Below are 15,451 nucleotides of genomic sequence, written 5' to 3' on the forward strand. Positions count from 1 at the left end.
AGGGCCTTCAGACAGGTCTCTGTTCCCACCGTGAGGGTGAACTCTGTTTTTCACGGTTAATTATAACCCCTTCCATTCTCTCTGGGGGTGTTTCTTTAAATTATTTTTTTATTGGCATTTACACTTTTATACTTATTACAGTGTGCCACGGCATAGCAATGTAGAATACATAAAACAACTTCTATTCCACTGTTGACACTCTAGATTTTGCATATCCTTTTGTATTTATCCTTCCATACATTGTAGATTATTCATATTATTTACCAATTGCTGCCTCTTGAATACAAATGTTATTTCTTGCCAACATGTCTTATAAAAAAAATCTAACAATAACCTTCCCCCACTCCTTCTCCCACTCTTCCTTTGGGTCATTGTATTTATAACTTTATGATCACCTGTAGCATCGATTCACATCTAATGATAAATTGTCGGGCCCTTCTAGTCTGCATTTCTACGTAGCTTGCACCTTTAGGGGCATTCCCTCCCCGTACCCTGTTGGGATGCCGACTCCTGACCTCACTGTAAGTCTGTTATCATGGAGACCCACCCCAGTCTATCTTCCTCAGCCTTTTTGTCTTTTCTTACAAATCTCATTCTCACTAACTCTTCTGTTGCCCATTCGCTAATATCTCTCTTTTCTCTGGGGGGGGTGTTGTGACAAGAAATCTGATGGATCCTGGTTCCTAACATATATTTCACACTGAAACTGTGTGGTAACAGCAGTACTGCCTGCCGCTCGCTACATGCGGGTGGGTGGAGAGCAGTGCCTCCAAAGAGATTCACCAGTGGCTTGTGGTCCGTTACTAGCTTGAACTCTTTGCAATAGATGTACAGGTGAAAATGGTGATAAATCCAACTCTTCATGTTCAATTTGCTTGTATTGTGCTTCACTAGCAGTGAGCACTCATCTTGGGAATGCTAGCCGGGCCTGCACTGTGTCAAGACAGCTCCCAGCCCCATGGGGCTTGTGTCGACGACTAGCTCAGTCGCCTTGTCTGGATTGAAGTATGCCATGGTGGAGTTTACTGGAAGGACCGTTTTCATCTTATTAAACGCCTCCTGCTCATCCAAGGCCATGTCAACTTGGTCTCTACCTTTGTGAGGGCTCAGAGCAGGTCCAATTGTGTAGCCAGGTTTGGTAGAAAATGCTGCAGTATATCACCATGCCCAGTAAGCTGCATGCCTCAGTTGTATTCCTGGGTGCCGGAGGTACTTGGATTGCTGCAGACTTCCAGGGTCTACTTGTTGGCAATCTTGTTATAATGCAAATCTATAGAACTCCATCTTGGACTCAAAGAGCGAGCATTTGTTCTTCTGCATTATCACCCTACTGTCTCATAGCCTCTGGAGCGGGGCTTTGAGATATATGTGATGGCCGTAGAGAGTGGTCGAGTAGAATAGAATATTGTTGCTCATATTAAGAATCCCTTCCAACCCCAACAGTGATTTATGAAAGGCATTTTTAAAACACGTTGGTGGCCAGAGAGATACCAAAGCTCAGCCTCTTATATCTTCTTGGAACTAGGTGTTCTGTAAAAGTTGTGATGTGCTAACTGTCAGTCGGGGTGAAGCATCCGGTTGGGATATCCAATGTCCAGGTCAATCTTGCTCTGTTGAGGTCTTCAATATTATCGTCCATGCTTGGAGTGATGTCCTGCTCCAAATGGATAGCATGATTAGGGATTCTCATGTTTATCATAGTCTTATTGCCTTTGGCCGCTTGGGCTTTTTCGTTATCACCAGAGGAGAGACCCACAGGGTGGGCCCTGTGACTCGCTCAAAGACATCTAATGCATTCTAACTTGTCGAGTTCCAACTTCACTTGTGCTTGCAAATAAAACCGTTTTCTCCTCTGTCTTAGTGCTGCTGCTTGGGCAGTCTTGTCTATGTTGCTTTCCAACACACTAGATCCCTGAATAGCTTCAGACACTGGTTCAGAATGTGGTCTACCTGCAAATCAAAGAACTCTTTGGCAAAGAACACCAGTCTCAGATCTTCAGCCGTGCTGCACCCCAGCAGGGTCCCTTCCCCTTCTCTGGTCACATGGAACATGGTCATGATGTCTCTGTCTCCATGCTGGACTGCCACCTCCATCACCCCTGCCAATGGAATGGGCCCCCGGCCCCTATAGGTATAGATCCTCATGTGGGATGGTCTCAGGGGTTGCCTGGGGTACCGCTTCTGGTACTGCTGGTGGTTCATTACAATTACTGTGGGCCCTGTGTCAATAATGGCATGCACCACCATGCCAGGATGGGGAAATTGTGACTAGGCTGTGGGTGCTGCCCTCTGGGCTCTGGTGTTGCAAATGAGGTGAAGAATACCTCCTTGTCCTCAGTGTCATCATCGTCCAATCTCTCTCTGCCATTCTTGGCTGCTAGACTGGGATTGCTCTCCCAGCGGCAGTTGTCTTATGGCCTTTGTTGGATGCCGCCAGCCTCATGTACGGGGCCCCCTCTCACCACTCCTGCAGACCCTCGCTAAATGATTTAGCTTGCAGCACACTGAGCATGTATACCCTGCCACCTGGCATTTATCTGCAGGGCGGCCAGTGTTTTCCCGGTATGTTCCCCTCTCAAGCGGAGCCCTGATGTAGATTGCATCTACCGCCTCCACCTCAATGGCCATCCCTCTGACAGCCGAGGGCAGTCCTGCCCCTCAGTTAAAGGTCACTTCCATCCCATCAGCCAGCACACTAGACAGACTATATGTAACTATGATGCTGTGATTACTGCCCTCAATTCACATTTTGATCCCAGAACAAACCCAGACTTTGAATGCTTCAAGTTGTGTCAAGCCAGACCGCGTGAGTGGGAGGCTATTGATAAATTCTACGCCCGCCTCCGGAAATTGGCGTGCACCTGCACTGATGACATTCAGCAGAAGGAGGTCAGGGATCAGCTCTTTAGGTCGGCTACCCTTCAGAGACTGATCCTCAGGCAATAAAACATCCAGGTATATTGAATTGGTGTAACCCTACTGCAACACAAAACAAGAAGGGAGAAGGTAGAAAACGGTAAGAGGGGTGGTCAATGCGAGGAGAGGGGAGCTGAAGGAGAGCTATGATAGATTTGAGCTGGGGAAGGACTGGGGGTGAAGGTAAAAGATTAGGAAGAAAGAAGAGACTTTATGTCCTTGTTTGCTTCTGATTCAGGTGTGTTTGAAAAGAAAGGTTTTTAGTTTTTTGTGCAGTGCCAGTAAGTTGTCTTGGTATCTCAGTTTGGCAGGGATTAAGTTCCTGGAAGGTTTGACTGCTCCAGTGAAGGATTAGGAGCTGGCCACATGCTTTCTCAGTCTTTTGAACTCAAGTCAGAAAATGTATTTGCTTGTTGGTGTGTTTCCTGCAGAGACTGCTGAATTGGAGAAAAAGTATCGCAGGTAATGACCGTTTATGCTATACAGGCCAGTTGGTATTTAATTTGGTTCCTCAGTAGAATCAAATTCAGCTTTTCAGAAGAGGGGATATGTTGTTGTGTTTTCCATGTTCTAGACACTAGTTACCTGCTAAATGTGGAATACATGTGAGACTGTAAAGTTTTGGATGTTGGTGTCCCATGAGAGTGCCATTCCTATAGTTGTCTCTAGAAATACATAGGCCTTTAACCACTAGGCTGAAGTCTGCTGGTAGCAGAAGGGGTCTGAGTGCTTCTTAAGTAACATTATGTCACCCTAGTGGACTGTATAGTATGTTCAATCTTTGGGTGCTTGGACAGAAAGTAGTCTATCAAGACACCAAAGGAGGTTAATTATTTTTTAGATGGTGTGGGCTGAAGCTGTCTGATTTGGATTCCTTTAGCCACCAGACATAGCACATATTGATTATCAAAGCAGTAAACCTTCTCTTTCACTTATTTTTCTCATAGTGCCATCATCGAACACACCAGCAGAGTCCTTTCCATAAATGAGGATCCTATTTCATGAGTGGCTGATGGAACTGTATAGACGCCTGATTCATCCTTGAGCAGACTCGTCTTATGTTAACCAGACCTGAAAGATGGAACTGCTGCAACTCGTGAAAGGTAGGGGACCTGCAACCTGCAGAGAGATAATTTATTTTAAACACAAGTCTAGAGAGGTGTGTGCATTGCAGCTTCCGCAAATAAGCCATGTCTGGAGAAAGTTTCATGCACTTTAGAGTTCAATGTTTAAATGCCTAAATAGGGATATTAAAAATGAATGTTAAACTAGAGGGTGTAGGCAAAACATTTGGGGATCACCCTGCAGAAAGGGCCAAGTCCATCATTGCATTTATTATAGTCATCTAAAACTCCACCCTTTCATTGATGCTGAAGCACTAACTGCTATTGCTCATACAAATGTTGGATTGGATCATGTTGTAGTCCGTTTCAAGCATATCAATGTGCTACACAAAATACAAACGTATACAGTAATAGTGTTGCCAAGCACATTTAACCATATATCTCCAGTTCTTCCCGCTTTGGCCCCCAGAAAAATAGAAGATCCAATTTCCAAACCTTGTATAAAATCACAATTTTTAACATCAGAAATGATCAAGCATTGGAATTCAGCTGTTGGTAGTAATGCACTCAGTCAGGAATTTACATTATTTTCTGCAAGCCCATGTCCATAACTACACAGACCAATAAACGCAGAGTAGAAATAACTTGGACATGTTTAAGAATGTGTTGGACGTTGCCTTTTCTGCAGGGTCATCCCCAAATGTTTTGTCTTTACCCTCCTGTTTTCTGAACCCGTTTTTGTTAGCTTTTAGGTCCCTGAGCACTTTACTACTGTTAACAAGTGCTAAAGTGCTCGTGCTCTCTCCTTAGAATATGGTGGATTTGGCTTATACCCAACTGGCATATTTAATTTACTTCTAAGTCCCTAGTAAAGTGGCACTACTTATGCCTAGGGCTAGAAAATTATTTGCTACTTGTGGGATTGTTGCACTAGCTGTGCACTATAAACATGTCTCAGATCTGCCATCATAGCCTGTGTGTGAAGTTTTACAATAAACATTTTGCTTGGCCCAAACCTTCCTTTTCAATTCATATTTTACCCCTAGGGTAGGCTCTGGACAGCCCAGAGGGCAGGGTGCAGTGTATTTAAAAAGCTTGACATGTACCTTTAATTTTCACATGTCCCGATAGTGAAAAGCTCTTCAATTTGGTTTTTACTACTGCAAGGCCTACCTTTCCCATAGGATAGTATTGGAGCTAGCTTATTGCATTTAATAAGCTGTAATTTTACATATTGGAGAAGATATTCAGTTTGTTTGGGGTCTTTTGAATTGTAATGGAAAATTGTAACTTATGGTGAAGTCGGATTTTAAATCCTAATTTTGAAAATGCCACTCTTAGAAATTTAAAAACAACACAAACTAACTAAATGAACATTTTAATCATTAGTTATAATAAATAATATCTAAGGAATTTTTATTAAAAAACGTATTTTGTGACGTTGCAGTGGGTGTGTTGTGAGAAATGTGCTCAGTGCTCTCATCACAGTAATACACATATGTGAGCATTTAAGTGATCAAAGTTGTGCATCTTAAAAACAAGAACACAGCCCATTTATGTATTAGATAATCTATTTAGGGTCAATTACATTTTAATCCCTCAAGAAGTTAGGGGGGCCACCATTCGGACTCATGAGATAAAGAGGATCCCAAAACAAGGAGAAGAAGGGCTGCAAGAAAAAAATAATAGACATTGTTCAGAAAGGATAGTGTTACAGTGTGAGGTCTAAGACTTTAATATAGAAAGCTTATATGGAGAAGAAAGGCATGCGTCCCTAAAATTAGAGGTCAGAGTTCAAGATGCAGCTGGTTGGCTGCCCAATAAAATCATGAATTACAGAAGAGAACAGAGAACAATTTCTACCTGAATCCTGGTAGGTCGAATTAACAGGTGTGATGTTTGTCCTACTGGAGTATGGCTGATAAAGACAATTATAAAAAAAAGACGGAAAAGGTTTTCAAGGGCCCTGCAGGAAGAAGTGAGAATAGAAAAATATATAAAATGAAAAAGGCCATGCCTTTCGGATTTTCTAGAAGAAAAATCATAACAGGTGGGAAATTCTGCAGATTTCTTGATGACAGAGGTGATATGTGGTTTCAATAATCCTGTCTGTATTCTCCTGGAAGGGAAAAAAAGCAAGTACACAGAAATTGTGCACACTGTATTGCAGTGCTTGTGAGCAGGTGCGCAACACCCATTGGGCTCAAAGAGCTTCAGCTAACCCCCCCCCCCCCCCCCCGTCGTGGGTCAGCCCCGGATGAGACAGCTTCCCAGGCACACACACATCCGCACCCGAGTACTTCACAGGTCTTTTAAAGACCTTTTTGCTTGGTAATGAAGCTTTGATGTTTCCCCCCCTGCTTAGAGCCCCTGCAGCTCCACTCTGCCTTTTGCTTGCAGAATCACCCCCCCTCGAAATTTTTTCTTAGCCCCCTGAAATTTCACTCTAGTTGCGCCTCTGCGTGTGATCAGAGTGCATCGCCGAACTCAGAAAATAAAAGGGGATTCCCAAAAAATGGTCAGTGGACAGCGGGTCTGGCAAATTCCAGAGACGGGAGAGCTGTGTACGCATATATAAAGAAGCGTTTCTCACTGCACATGCTCAGTAGGGGTGGTCCACAATGCTGTGGGAAGAGTAGTAGAGGGCAAAGAAGGACTAATAGGCAAAAGAGAATAAGTGGTTGTCATGTTGGGAGAACACATTATCTAATGAAAAGGCAACAGAAAAGAAGAATAGGAAAATAGATAGTGCAACCAATTAGAAACAGATGTATTGTTAGGCAAAGCTAATCAATAGAGGTCATGAGTAACACAACAATAAAGTATGCATGATGACTGCAGAGAACAGCCTGGTTAAACTCCTTAGTGAGAACAGGGGATTCTAAACTATCCATGTAGAGGATAGCAAAATCGGGCAAAAATAGTTCCCATAGAAGTCAACTTGAGCCTTGAAAGTATTGCACAACTCCAAAAGCTGTGCCTGCACTGAGTTGTGCTGGATAGGTGGCCCATGCCATTGATGCTTTATTCGAAGAGTTGGGAGATGAAGCCCCGGCTAGAAATAGATATTGAGGTTAGACCATTGAAGGTAATGGGAAATGTTCCTTTGATTAAAAGAGCGGTAGAGTCTGCCCCTTGTGCCTATTCTAGAAGCAGCGATCCAGGAGGGGAAGCTGCAATCTGGTAGCTCTGAATGCTATTCGGGTCACAAACAAAATTCTTTCCTTTAGAAAACACATGAATGTCTGCAAAGCCATACATGTATGAGTACTTACCCGCTTCTCCGGTATAATGGCATTGTCAAGCACTGGAGCAACCAGGAAGCACCCTGACACATGGGAGAAGTACAGACAGCCAGCAAGGCACCAAATAAAGGTAATAGCAATAACTCTTACCTGCAGTAACTGAAAAGAACTCTAGCACAAAAGAAACTAAGCTGGGGAAAAACAAAATGAACACGAACGGTGCCAAATGCAGACTGCCAACTATAAAGAGGGATAACTTTTCAAGAGGATATTTCAAAGTTCCTTCTTGATATTAGAGGAGTTTGTACAATTTAAACATGGTATGGTTTTTCAAAGCCCCTTTTTGATATTAGTGAAGTTAGTACAATTTAAACAGGGTATATTTCTACTTGCTTCATTAAGATTTCCGGTTTTTAGATGGATTTGTGTCCGCTATAATCATGTTTTTGATGTTTCTGTTGCTTCATAAGCCGCCATCAGCAAGCAATATTTTGCTTAACTCAGAGTTTGCGTCTATCAATGCCTTTGTAAAAACTTAGTGATCTTCAGGCCTTATTTTAAATATTTATTAGCAGAGATGTGTCTCTGTGTGATTTCACTTTTGTCTCTCTGAGAAGCTTTTCACTATCTTGTTTGACTTTGTTGCAACTGGATAATCAACTTTGGGTAAATCTGTCGAACATCATCTCTGATTTCCTCTTGTGTGTACATATATATATATATATATATATATATATATATATATATATATATATATATATATATATATATATATATATATATATATATATATATATATATATATATATGGTCCAGGCACAAATCTTTTCATTCTTAAGAGCTGCAATATAGCAAATCTTCGAGGAGAGTGGGAATGAAAATTGCTAATGCCTTTACACATTCTTTTGTCCTGCAGAGTGACTTATTGCCCACAACACGTTCTGTGTCTTTATCAATAAATATAATTTTGGCATGACAGAGTGAGAGCTTTATCTAGAACCGTTTGAAGTACAGTTGTAAATCTTTGTGATGTCATGCCTGATTGGGATGTATATTGTAGCATTCTGTACATGTTTCTTGATTGGAAAATCATAGTATTCAATATTCATCAGAACAATTGCACCACATTTCTCGTGATTATCTTATCTTTTTCAACAATATTGTGTAGGCATGCTACCTCTTTTCTTGCCGTACTTGTTTTGATCTTTTGCTGATTCAAATATATCTCCTGGAAGTTATTTAACCTAGGTTTTGAGAAAAAACAATAACTTTTTAAAGAGAAGATGCTTCAAATGTCAGTTATTGCGTGAATTGCTTATAAGACACGTGATCAGCTTTCTCTGTAGTTGTTGAATAAGCAAATACGTTTTTTAACTTCAATTTTCTCAAGATTTTGAAATATTCTAACTGTTTCACACATGGTAGTTTTTGATGTAGGAATAATTGATATGCATTTCTGTAATGTGTCATCATCAAGTTTGACCAACTTGTAGCTAGATAAGGTGACCACAACTTTCTTGTCTTGCCCTAATGGTCTTCCCCTCCTCTCACCTGGTGGGTCTTTGTTACCCATGGGTGGTCTAACAAAGGCACTGATGCTTTACTTGTGCTATGTCATTTCTGAAGAGTAACATATGAAATATCTTGATACATTGTAAAATGCCAAGACTTTCAAATCATCCACAAGGTATATTGGGTGGTTAAGCTTTATTCGCTTTGAACATTAAAAAAAATATGGTCCAAATAGTTTTTGGGAAAAACACAATTTTCTGTACTGTGCAAGGGCAATGCCAGTCCACTGTTTACATTGGTTGCCTTACCACATAAAACCTATATGCCAATGTACTCAATGTCTGTATTTAGATTGGATGTGTGTTTCTCATATTTACCTGATGAAACGCAAATTGCCATGCCAGTTTCCACATCGCCATGGCAGTTAAGTACTAATGCTAGAAAATCGTCACGTGTTTTTCAATATTGGCATGTCAATTCCTGATTTGCTACACCAGTGCCACATTGCCACATCTGACACATTTTAATAAAGGGAGCTTAGATACAGGGAGAGGGCATGATTTGCTTAGAATCACACTATTTGTTGAAATGCGGATGCTGGCATATTTGACTGGAGAAAGGAGTTCAGGATGTCACAGACTTGTTTTCAAAGTGTTTTGGGGGTCCCCTATGTAGTGTTATGTGAGTTAGCGATGAAGAGACAATTTTGATTGCTGATGGACTCCATAGAACTATGACATAAATGTTTGGGTGTAGTGAATAGAGTTCATGTTTAGAACATTGTGTTTGCAGTTACACGTTGAGTAATAAAGATGTGGAAAACTAAGCTCTGTGTGTGAACCCAGCCGCCCTGGCCTGAGGAGAAGAGGAACACCCATATCCCCACATCCCCTAGCATCACAAGACTTGAACCCCCTCGTTGGTTCAGCCCAACTGACCTCCCAGTCAAACCTGCAGTCTCTTTTCGCGCCGACCGATCCCCATTTACTAACATTGGGCACCTGACGCAGTACTGTAGCACTTCACCTGGCTGCCCTAGTGTACCTGGAGGTGCTGCCTTGGACCTTGCCCCCATACTAACTTTAAGTCCAGGGGACTGGTCTAGTAAGTCACTGTTCTGTAGCTGAATACCGTATTTTACTTGTTTTTCCTCTCATACGATAACATTGCAGCTTCTGAAAAATGCACTGTTGCCTTTTTTAAGTATTTCTCTTGCAAAACATACTTACCTGATTTTATTGACTCTGGTGCCTAAACTTATATGAAGATAAGTATTATTTTTATAAATTAGTGTGTATCTCCGTGTTGTGAGCATTATTTATTGGCCGTCTGTGTATTTTGCAGATTTCGAACACTCCTCTCTGATTAGCCTAAGGCTGCTTGACCACACTACACACTAAAACAGCACCTTGTGATTGCTAGACCAAGCCCCTGTCCACTAATAAGTGAATACCTGGACTGTAATGTAAATGTAAATGTACAGGAATTTATATAGCGCAAATCACCAAGCGGTTTCTAAGCGCTTGCTTAGGGAACCCGTCCTGGTATTCCCCTGTGAGATAACCCCAGCAGGGTATCCACAAGGTGAAAGCCAGGCATCCCGCCACGAGGGGCCATTGTGGAGATTAAGCAAGCTATTGCCCAGAGTTGCAGAGTCTGTACCCGTGAATCGAGTAGGCACCGGAGCGAGAATTGTCGAGTCCATGGACATTTTAGGACTAAGACCCCGCCGAGCCGGGAATTGAACCCTGGTCCCGGGCTGATCTCTGCTTCTAGGTCTGCCTCCTCTAACCAGTGAGCCACACTTCTCTACTGTTTATACAGTGTATCTATTTTTGATATAGTATATAAAGACAGATTTCTAAAGTTGTGATAACGAAGCTGTTGATCTCTGAAGCGGATACCACCATAGGTGCCGGGTGCATTCCGCACAACTCGAAAAAAGTTAAAAAGTTCTGAGGGCTGCACATAAAGGATCTCTACCCATTCTGATAACAACAATTGTCAAATATCTCAAAAATCGTGCTGGTGAGGGAATAAAATAGGTAATCAAGAAATTACCGTAACTGGCAGTCACATACTATCAAATCAATAAAGCGTTAAATCTGAAGTTCAATCCAAAGCCGAATGTTGCTTACGAAAGATATATTTTCAGTCAGGAACAACAGAAATCTGATAAAATAATTGAAAAATGTGTTGAGAGACTGAATATACTCATCAAACATTATAAATTCAATTAATTCAATGATGAGGAAGCTATACGTCCCCAAGTTATCAATGGATATCACTCAGATTCATTTAGACGACGAATGCTAGAGAAATCTTTAGCCTAGAGTGAGTTCTCATGGCTGCCAGAGCTGAGGAACAGGCTGATCAACACGCTGCTGACATGTAGGCTGGAGGTGCCCAGACTGAGTCAGTCATGAACATGAAAAGTAAGGAGAAACAGAAAGCAAGAGGACACAAAACGATGTCTCTAAAGAAAAAAAACCTGTGCTTTAGATGTAGATTTTTGTTTTCACATGAAGGTAAATGTCCCGCCATTGGACAAGTATGCAAAGACTTTGGAAAGGAGTACCTCTTTTTTATTGCCAATTGACTGTGAGGATGAGGGATTTACAATGTTGAAGCTAACCTCAGAAAAAAGGGCACATGTTGGACTGACGAATGTGAGTCAAAGCAAAGTCAATGAGTAAAATCAAAAAAGTCATACAAACATTGTCTGCAAATTACACTAAGGTTGCTCCATACATTTTATTATTGACAGTGGTGTGTCGATAAACATCTTGCCTGAGAGAACTGTCTCTATTGCCCTGTCTCACACCATCAAAGACTAAAGTGTATATATACATGGCCTGCTTCAAGGACCTTTAAGAGTCAAGATTCATTCGTAACAACCATGAAACACAAAAGGGCAAAAGTACAAGCACCCATTCATGTACTTCAAGTTACTGCATCAAGTGCCTGTTTATTCTGTTTAAATGCTGCTGTGGCACTGACATCTATGAACTACAACATGAATACTTTTCATGAAATAGTAAGTCAGTTCTTAGTGTTGTTTTATGGATTGGTAAAATTTAGGACCATGAGAGTGCAAATCAATAAGGATATTGGTCTTGTTGTTCAAAGACCTATATGAATTGCATTTCATCTACAAGAAACTGTTGAGAAAGAGCTTGAGAGATTACCAGGGCATGATATCACTCAGCGATCTACTGGTCCAACTCCAAGGGTTTCGCCCATAGTGGTAGTGCCCAAAAAGGAAAGTAGAGGAGTTGTACATGTCTGTGTTGATATGCGCCAATTCAACAAGGCAACTGAAAGAAAACACATCCCGGTCAACACATTTCCCACATTAATACACAGGTAAATGGGGCCAAGGTCTTCTCTCGTCTTAAACTGAAAAAAGGGTATCCTGAATTAGGATTCAAATAAAAATGCAGCTATATTACCACCTTTACTACCCATATTGGTTTGTTCAGATATAAACGCTTACGCTTGGGTGTGTCCTCAGCTGCCAAGCTTTTTTAAGATGTCATTCAACATATCATACATACTGGCATGAATACCTTCAATTATAGTGATGACATTAGTCTTTGGAGCTACAAAAAGGTAGCATGATAAAGCTCTTACACAAGTGTGTGATGCAGGTTTCACTTTGAATCCTGAGAAAGATGAGTTCCACAATACAAAACTCAAATTCTTTGGCCACATCTTTTCTGATGAGGACATGACTGGATACAACTAAAGTACAAACTTTGTCAGCCATCAATCCCCCACAAGATGTTACCAAGTTACATTCATTTCTTGTCACGGCCAGTTACTGTTCCAAATACATACATGATTTTGCCACTATAAGTGCTCCCTTAAAAGACTTAACAAAAAGAATTGCTTCATTTTACTGATTACATAAATGTGAAGGAGGTTTTAAGAAAATCAAGCATTCAATTGAGAACACCACTGAAATGGCCTACTGTGTTCCAAAGCTCCATACTGAGGTTGTTGTTGATGCATGCCCAGTTGGGCTGGTGTGATTCTTGCCCAAAATAGTGGACACCCCAATTCTTGAAGGCATATTGTGGCATATGCAAGCATGGTTTGAAAAACTGAATGCACCTATTTGAAACCAGAGAAAGAAAACTTAACAGTGGTGTGGGCTAGTGAACATTTCCACGTATGCCTATACGGAAAAACTTTCACTATTGTAATGAATCATCAAGGATTGCTTACCATCTTTGGCAACCCAAAAGCCAAGATGCCTCCTAGAATTGAATGTTAGGGTTTGCGACTAGATGAATATGACTACACTCTTTTTTTATTTTTTTTGTATTTTTATTGATATTTGCGTTGCAAGTTTTACACAGATTAGGACATGATTCCTTTTTGAAAAGAAATTCGACTAGATGTTATACAATATATAGAAGAGGAACATAATACAATCCAATAAAAAAAAAAAAAAAAAAAATAAAGAAGAGCTGGAACATACATAAGTACGCAATATACAAAATTCGCTATATCATTACTTCATCAGTCCATTTCTGAATTGGTGACCAGATTTTTAACCCAAGTTGTTTCCTTTTTTTCCCCTTAGTGGCATATATTGCTGATTCAAGCTTGTATCTAGCTAAGAGACGACCCCTCCATGTAGAGAAAGATGGTGAATCTGGACTGATCCAATCCTGAGATATACATGCGCGAAATTCAGCCATCATGATAAATAATAAATTATTTTGATCAATATCTATTGAATCTTTGGAAACACCAAACAATATAAGTTCAGGCGATATGGCTATATTTTTACAAAGAATGTATTCAATAAATTTCTTAACATCACAAATTAATCCATCAAATTTTACACACGAATAAAACATATGTAACGTATCGGCCCCTCTTAAATTACACCGATTACATTTAGTTCCAGTAATACTCCCCCATTTCAGAACTTTTGCTGGTGTATAGTACAAATCACACAAAATCATATAATGTTGAGTACGATTACGCCCAGAAAATAAGATAGAGGAAGCCATTTTAATTGATTCTTCCAGAAGTACATCCTTTGTACCTAATTTCTCTTCCCATTTATCCCTGAGATTATTAAAGTCATCCACAAGATAAGTCATTAAGGTGTTATAATAGAACCCAATCCTTCTTTTATTATTTAGATTATCTAGAAGTAGAATTGGGCTTAAATCTAGTCTTTCTATGTTGGAGGATGAATGTAGGTAGCTGTTAATCTGTAGAAATTTAAAATAATCATTTGAAGGAATTTTAAAGTTACTTTGTAAGTCATCAAAAGTAAGTAATATTTCCGAATTATTAAAATACAAATCAGAGAGAAAGGTAATCCCCTTGTCATTCCAATTTTTCATCACCTGGTCTCTAAATATTGTGGGAAAACATTGACTTGAGTTTAGAGGCGTATACCTGGTAATTTTCCTAATTCCCACCAGTTTTTTTATAATTTTCCAGGCTTTATATGCTGCAGCCACTATCTTAAATTTTGTTTTTTTATAGTAGCTTGGCTCTATAAATTTTAACAATTGATAGTTTGCATCAGTACCTATTACCATTTCATAAATATTTGGATAGTGTGTCCAATTAATGGGAATTTTTTTACCTACAATTAAAGGAAACATATATTGGAGTGAGGCTGCTAAATAGTAAAATAAAAAGTGTGGTGCGGCCCATCCCCCCCTATCTTTCGGTATAATCAGCTTCTTATATGCTCTTCTAATACCTTTATAGCCCCATAGAAATCTTGTTGCAGTTCTTTCGATTTCTTGGAAAAAGTTTAAAGGAAATTCCAGGGGTATTGTTCTAAATAGGTATAGAAATTTGGGCAATATAAGCATCTTTAAAATGTTGTTTCTACCATGAAGAGATAAGTGTAAATGATTTATTCTTTCCAGAGTCGTGTTAGCCTTCTTTAGAATTGGAGTATAATTAATACTAGGTATCTGTGAGATAGGTGTAGTTAATCTAATCCCTAGGTAGATTGCTTCCGAAACTATATTTATAATAGGAGGTGGATTTGGTCCTATAAACAGAATTTGCGTTTTAGACAAATTTAGTTTATACCCAGAGAAAGATCCGAATATACCTGCTAGTTCTTCAATCCTCCAAAACGTTCTTTCAATGTCTCTAGTGACTACTACCAAATCGTCAGCATAGGCAAGGGCTCTATATGTCGTACCTCCTAACTGTAATGGAACTATACTCTCATCCCTATTGAGCTGATTAAGAAAGATATCTATATATATAGCAAAAAGAAGAGGAGAGGATGGACACCCTTGACGTGTTCCTCTTTGGATAGAGAATAATGCAGATTTATTAAGTCCTATTTTTATTGCTGAGACTGGGTTTTTATATAATGCCTTAAATGCATTTATTATTCCTGGGCCAAACCCTTTCATGGATAGGACATCCCAGAGATAGGGCCACGCTACTCTATCAAATGCTTTTTCAGCATCAAGCAGAGTGATTCCTATTGATATATTAGAGGCTTCTGCCCAATCCATCATTGCTATGATTCTACGTACGTGATCCACCGTATCTCTATTGGGAATAAACCCATGTTGCCACCGTGATACAATTGTTGGAATAATTCTTGAAAGTCTTGTGGCAAGTATTTTTGAATAGACTTTACTGTCGGAATTAATCAACGATATTGGCCTATAGGAGGCTGGGTTACATGGATCTTTATCTTTTTTTAAA

General features: G+C 40.1%; 1 protein-coding gene across 1 annotated transcript in view; it reads left to right on the forward strand.

The window, feature by feature from the left end:
• Window positions 1-15,451, forward strand: part of LOC147701403 (G protein-activated inward rectifier potassium channel 4-like) — a 494,489-nt gene that overhangs the window by 124,752 nt on the left and 354,286 nt on the right. Inside the window, exon 2 of the mRNA XM_086930082.1 lies at window positions 3,864-4,019. The gene's annotated coding sequence lies outside the window, so the exon portion shown is untranslated. The remainder of the gene's footprint in view (window positions 1-3,863; window positions 4,020-15,451) is intronic.

Source organism: Lissotriton vulgaris, chromosome 7 (assembly GCF_964263255.1).
Source record: "Lissotriton vulgaris chromosome 7, aLisVul1.2, whole genome shotgun sequence".
In the NCBI taxonomy this organism is placed as follows: Eukaryota; Metazoa; Chordata; class Amphibia; order Caudata; family Salamandridae; genus Lissotriton; species Lissotriton vulgaris.